The sequence below is a fragment of the Mesoplodon bidens genome, assembly GCF_964165515.1.
Source record: "Mesoplodon bidens genome assembly, chromosome: 8".
Classification (NCBI taxonomy): Eukaryota; Metazoa; Chordata; class Mammalia; order Artiodactyla; family Ziphiidae; genus Mesoplodon; species Mesoplodon bidens.
In genome coordinates this window covers 47,650,753-47,657,923 of record NC_138165.1, presented here as the reverse complement: position 1 = coordinate 47,657,923, position 7,171 = coordinate 47,650,753, and the positions used below count along the sequence as shown (strand labels likewise).

General features: G+C 40.2%; 1 protein-coding gene across 1 annotated transcript in view; it reads left to right on the top strand.

Moving 5' to 3' along the window:
* Positions 1-6,038: 6,038 nt before the first annotated feature.
* Positions 6,039-7,171, top strand: part of LYPD6B (LY6/PLAUR domain containing 6B) — a 41,464-nt gene continuing 40,331 nt past the window's right edge. The window contains exon 1 of the mRNA XM_081242414.1: positions 6,039-6,098. The gene's annotated coding sequence lies outside the window, so the exon portion shown is untranslated. The remainder of the gene's footprint in view (positions 6,099-7,171) is intronic.

Genomic DNA, 7,171 nt, shown 5'->3' with positions numbered 1-7,171 from the left:
CCAGGAAAATGTTCATCCTGTCATTTCCCGTCAGGGGCACAGGGTTTGATTCCCTTTTCTTCCCTAAGATCAAATGATCTGGGGGTGCTGTTTGTAACGATCTGGATGGGGTCCTCCTGGCTGCAGCATTCCCAGCTCCTGTCCTGTCCTGCTTGCGTGATGTTAAGAAGAGACACTGTAGGGGAGACACAAGCACACGTTTAAACGACTGATTAAAAACATTCTTTTCTCCTATTTGCTTCCAAATCATGACAATTTAACTTCCCCTTGTGATGGAAAAGAGAAGCTTTGCATCTCTGCATCTCTGTTCTCCCATTTGTAAACCGGCCCCATCTGGGGTCTCTTCTAAACTCCCCGGGGAAGCCGTGGGCTGGTGGGTTCTGCCCTTGTCTGTGTGCAACGCCTTCCTCTGCTCCCTGTGTTCTAGGCTTCGAGCAAACAGAGGGTGGGGAAAGGGATTGACATTCTCTGCCTAACCCTTGCCTGCAGTCATTTCTCAGACGTGATGAACAAATACTGCCTTTGAAGGAAGACGTACAAATTTGCTAAAGAAGGGAATGCATTTCTGGGACCTCATAGCTACAGGATTGTGTAAATCACTCAACACTAGTAAAATTGAAGTTATGAAAGTAAATAATTTCCATTTGTACCAGAGCTAATTACTCTAAGGAAAATGGTGACAGAAGATGTATTCTGTAACCTCTCAGGCAGCCCTGGAAGTCTGACTCCAAAGACAGAGTTTTCAACATACTCAACTCTAAGATGTTACACGTGGGTAGCTAATACTGATTGAGTTTGTGCTGTCTTCAGACATTATTCTAAGTGATTGTGACATATTAACTCACTCCCTTGAGGTCGTTATTGTTTATCATCTCCTTTTACAATGAGGAAACTGAGGCACAGGGAAGTTAAGTGACTTGCCCAGTGTTAGCACTAACTCTTAGCACTTGATTCAACATGGAAGGAAACTGAAGTGCTGAGAAATAGCCCATGTATGGCAAAATATTCAGCTCATCACTCAGCTAAATAGCAATTTCCCCCCTTACTCTATGTGCACAAGGAACTATTGCATCCTTTCCTGTGGGAGTGGGTTATAGCTCTTACCTATGAAGCTTGCATGCTAGGGGCAAAGAGAAAGTCTTCCCAGGCCACTTCCTCTTGTCTACTCAAAAGCTTGAAATCTGGGATTTCAGAACCTCAAATGGAGTCCTGGGAGATGAGCTGTTTGTCATATTTCAAAGAGCCTACAGGAAATTGCTCATTTAGGGGCAGTAAAACAATGTGGGCTAATGAGTGTATAAAAACTTTTTTGCATGTGTTTGTCAAATTATATCATGTTAATGTAATAGTTTATTTTGTGTGGGTCAGACACTTTTCATGGCACTTGTGCCTTTTGCTTTTCATCTTAAAAATGGGTAACTAATTATCTTCTGCATACAGTTTAGAGAAATCCCTCTAAATGTGGAATCTGGGGTCTGGACCTTAGGGATGAAAAAATTAGCACCTATTGGCCTGCCATGAGAGAGGGATGTGTTACTAATAGTCAACAATCACAGTATACTCAAATGGATAGAACACCCCTATCCTGCAGGAAGGCAGTGCTTCCTAGCTGTTATCTTCCTTACCTGCATTCTTAATCCACTGTTGTATTGCAGACAGCTGTGACTATTTCTTACTAAGCTCTCAGGGGCTTTACCAATGGAATTTTCAAAATGTAATTAGGATGGTGAATTGTCTGGGACTCCCATCCCTACCACCAAAAGATACATTTCAAAGCCAAATAAAAATGCTATTTTATATCATCTACTCTTTGGATTTTCCAAGCCCCTGGTCCATTTAGAGAGAACTGTTGAGCTTTAGCTATAGAGTAGGTGCTTAACCATAAACTATAGAGCCAATCAAGCTCTTTTAACTTTTGAATAAGTTATGCATTCATACGGATCAAAAATCAAAACAATGAAATGAGGTATATTCTGAGAAGTCTCCTTCCCACTTCTGTCCCCTTACAGTGTATTATTTACCCCTGTCCCTCCACCTACAGGTCATCACTTTTATTAGTTTCCTGTCTACTGTTCCTGAGTGTATTTATGCATATAAGTAAATACATATAGTATTTTTTCCTTCCTTAACACAAAAAAGACATGATATTCATATATTTATAGCTATCTCCATTTATATATAATATATATAATATAAATATGTATATATAATATATATAATATACATATGTATAATATATATATGTATATTTTATATATATATATATATATATATATATGTCCTAGGACTTTTTTCACAGCAGAATATAGGGAGCATCCTCTTTTTTTTTTGGCCTTGCCACACAGCATGCGGGATCTTAGTTCCCTGACCAGGGATCGAACCCGTGCCCCCTGCAGTGGAAATGCGGAGTCTTAACCACTGGACCACCAGGGAAATTCCGTTTTTTTAATGGCTGCATCAGATTACGTTGTGTATACGTAGGTGTGTATATATATATATGTGTACACACACACACACACACACACACACACTCTTTGATGGACACTTGGGTTTTTTCCAATCATTTGCTATTGTAAACAGTGCTGCAGTGACTGTCATGGCAATATATTATTTTGCATGAAAGCAGACCATCTGTAGAAAAAATTCCCAGAAGTGAGATTTTGGGTCAAGGGTAAATACATTTGAAATTTTAATAATGTTACCAAATTGCTCTTTGGAGTCACATTCCCACCAGCAATATATGAAAATGACTGATTTCCCATGGCCTCCTCAAAAGAATATTAGAAAACATTTTAATCTATCAGACTAGTCAAAATCTGGAATTTATGAAGTATACTTTTAATTTACATTTCTCCTATTTGAAAAGATGCTCAACTTTTCTCATGTTTTTTAAAGTCCATTTTCTTCATTTTTCTATGAAATGTCTATTAATGTTCTTTGCTACTTTTTCTGTTGGGTTACTGATAATTTTCTTACCAATTTTTAGTAGCTCTTTCCATATTAGCGAGATTATCCATGGTTTTGTCTGTGACATGAGTTGAAAATATTTCCCCCAGGTTATTTGTTTTTTTTTTACTTTGCTTATAATTTTTTTCTTTTTGGCATACAGAAGTTATTGTTGTTTGATGTAATTGAATTAATCAAACTTTAATTTTATACTTTCTGGGTTTTTAATCATAGTCAGAATGGCCTTTCCCCACTCCCAGGAAGTCACTCATATTTTCTTGTTTTTTTTTTTCCTTTTTTTAAAAAATATATTTTGTTGAAGTATAGTTGATTTACAATGTTGTGTTAATTTCTGCTGTACAGCAAAGTGATTCAGTTATACATATATATACATTCTTTTCCATTATGGGTTTATCACAGGATATTGAATATAGTTCCCTGTGCTATACAGTAGGACCTTGTTGTTGTTTTTTTCAAATTTCATTTTTGGCTGTGTTGGGTCTTTGTTGCTGCACACAGGCTTCCTCTAGTTGCGGCGAGCGGGGACTACTCTTCATTGCAGTGCACGTGCTTCTCATTGCGGTGGCTTCTCTTGTTGCGGAGCACGGGCTCTAGGTGTGCAGGCTTCAGTAGCTGTGGCTTACGGGCTCTAGAGCACAGGCTCAGTAGTTGTGGCACAGGGGAATTTTGTTGTATTTTTAAGAACCCATTTTATTACAGAAAATTTCAAGCGTACACAAATTAGAAAATAGTATAATAAACCCCAACTACACATCATCCAGCTTCAACAATTAGGGGTATTTTGCCAATCTTGTTTTATCTTATCCTCCCATCCATTTTGAGAATATTTAAAGCAAACCCCAGACATTATATTTTCTTTATAAGTATATCAATATATATCAATAACATGTAAGAACTTTTTAGAACATAACTTCTATAACATTATTATACCAATAATTCCTTAAGATTATCCAGTACTATTCTGTGTTCACATTTTCTTTTCTGGAACTTTTATGGCTTTGTTTTCTATGTGTACAGTATGAGGTGTGTACCAACCTTATTTTTTTCCTGGCTACCCAGTTGTCCCAACTCAGCTTCTTAAAGTGTATTCTTACCTTACTGGTTTGAGATGCCACCTTTACCGTATAACAAATTCCCATGTGTACTTGAGTGTATTTCCAGACCTTTTATTGTTCCATTTGTCTGTCTCCTCAAATGTTACTGTTATACTGTTTTAATTACTGTGGCATTAGAGAATGTTTTACTGTCTTTCAGGACTAGTCATTCCCTAAATGAAACAGTAAGTCATCTCCTCCAATTTATGCTATTTAAGAACGGCAGAAAATTATAGTTTAGAGTCCAGCCTCGTCAGATATGGTCTGGTGATTTAGAAATCAACAAGGAGTGGGAGTAGAATGTGTGAGCATAAATGTGGTCCCTAAGGAAAGTAAGAGTAATAACACTATAGGAAAGTAAATAGTAATAACATAAAAGCTTGAAACCTGGGGCAGATCCTCATCTGGAGGTGGGAGGAGAAAGCAGAACCAGCAAAGGAAAAAGGACATAGTTTTGGTGGTTGAAGCGTGCTTCTCCCTTGGAAGTAGCCAATCCTGGTTCTCTTTGGCAAACTCAGAAAGGCCTACGGTAGAGAAAGTTGCAACGTTGGCTGTGTGCCTGCCCTAGGGAACCGATCAGAGACGCCAAGCATGCTGCAGAGCCGAGAGGGCCCGGATGAAGTGTGTGGAGGCGGCTGTGCCATCACTGTGCTCTGGGCAGTTCACAGGCCTGGGCAGCCAGTAACCCTGAACTCCAGGGCTGCCTGGGTGCTGGCTTGTGCCTCTGAAGGTGCGAGAGTGAACCTTACCAGGCCTTTCCCAGGCAAAGGATGAAGCTGTATTATTCTGAGCCCTCTTTCCAGGAGACAGTATTAGTTCTAGCTAACAAGATACCTTTACTGGAAAAGGTCTGAGAGAGGACTTCTGGTACGAGTTATCGTGGGAGAGACATCTAAAGTATTTAGCAGGGGCAAATCATAATACCTTTTATCCTTTTGAAATGCATGTATCTGCTGGACTCTGTCTGCGCCTTCACAAAAGCCCAGAGAATGATAAGGTGGTCAAAGCATGGGGGGAAAAGGCCTGGATCCGGAGCGGGTGGAGACTGAACGGGGATGACTACAGAATGACTTCATCCCCGGCAGACACCCTTAATAACCCGTGGCACAGCTCCTAACCTCCTCATCCCCAATTTCCTCCTTATAACCTGCAGGTGAACACAGCTGCTTACCTCACAGGGATGTGGGGAAGATTAATTAGTTTCACATGGGAAAGTTCTTCGCTGCTGAGTCATGTGGTGTAGTGAGCATGCTAATTTGAGGCTGCACAGCCAGGAGTTGCCTGCTGCCCAAACGCAGGCACCAAAGGGTAAATGGAAATTGGTCATCATTAGAGTCAGGGGAGTGGGCTTTGCAGACTGAATGAGTGGGTGAAGTCAGCCTTGTTCGGGCATAGTAACGATTCCTTACTCAGTGTCTACCCTGTGCAAGTGGTAACAGGCAGCCATGACGGGGGCAGGAGGAGTGATGGCCCTGAGGTGCAGGCATTGCTGGGGCAGCTGTTAGCCACAGTGGAAGACCATAGCCTAGAATTGTAACTCTCGGGACGAGAAGTCATCTTTGCTATCAACGATGTGAACTGAGCGTCAGTTGTAGTCGGCTCCACATTCTGGCAGGGTGATCAGCGCTCCCTCAGTCCCCTCACTTTCCAGATGCCAACCGTACCAAATCCTTAAGCTAGTCTTCTCTTTTAAGTGTTTGCAGTGAAAAGAATCTTTGTGTTCATTAACAAAAGGGGAAGACAAAAGAGACCCCTCTTTTGGCCTCTTTGTCTTCTGTTGTTGCATGCTGCTGCTTTACAGAGTACATTCAAGATGTGTTTTATTTTAAGCACAAGGTAAAAGGGACTATTTTAGGCATTATCACAGAACACTTTCTCTGCCAATAAGGAGTTTTATGGTCTGGAAATTGGTACAGAATATGGATGAGATCTCAATGTACATTTCAAGCTGAACTCTTTCTTTTTTTTTTTCTTTCAGGTGTCCTTGAGTGAGGGTAGCAGGGAGTGAAAGAGGAGGAGAAAAGAAAATTAAGAAAGGTGAGTATGAGTAAATTTGGAAGGTGAAGTAAAGGACTTCTCTGGGCAAATGAGGCTGCTAAGACCATTATCCCAATAGGAAGGTTTGGGACTGTGGAAGGTGAGAGGTAACCAGAGAATAATCAGAGGCAGTTCAGGAAAAGGTCCTTAATTTAAGTGACAAGCCCATTGTCATGTAAAAATAGTGTTGTTTCTTGAAATACAAGAGTTTAAGAAAGGAGAATAAGGCAAAACACCATTGTGTTAATATGAAATTCTGGTTTTTGGTGAATTTATTTTTATTTTATTTAAAAAATTATACAATTTTTAATGCTTACTTTGCATTTATAGTTATTACAAAATATTGGCTATATTTCCTGTGTTGTACAATACATCCTTGAGCCTATTTAATTTATTTATTTATTAAAATTTACCATTTTATTTATTTATTTTTTTAATTTATTTATTTTTTGGCTGCGTGGGGTCTTCGTTGCTGCATGTGGGCTTTCTCTAGTTGCAGCGAGCGGGGGCTACTTTTCGTATGCAGGTTTCTCATTGTGGTGGCTTCTCTGTTGCAGAGCATGGTCTCTAGGCACACGAGCTTTAGTAGTTGTGGCACCTGGGCTCAGTAGTTGTGGCTCATGGGCTCTAGAGCACAGGCTCAGTAGTTGTGGTGCATGGGCTTAGTTGCTCTGTGGCATGTGGGATCTTCCCGGGCCAGGTCTTAAACCCATGTCCCCTGCATTGGCAGGCAGATTCTTAACCACTGCACCACCAGGGAAGTCTCTTGAGCCTATTTTAAACACAATAGTTTGTACCTCCCACTCCTCCACCCCTATATTGCCCCTCCCATCCAACCCTCACTGGTAACCACTAGTTTGTTCTCTACATCTGTGAGTCTGCTTCTTTTTTGTTACATTCACTAGTTTATTTTTTAGACTCCACATATAAGTGATATCATGCAGTATTGCTTTCTTTTTTTGACATATTTCACTTAGCATGATGCCCTCCAAGTCCATCCATGTTGCTAAAAATGGCAAAATTTCATTCTTTTTTATGGCTGAGTAGCATTCCATTGTATATCTGTACCACTT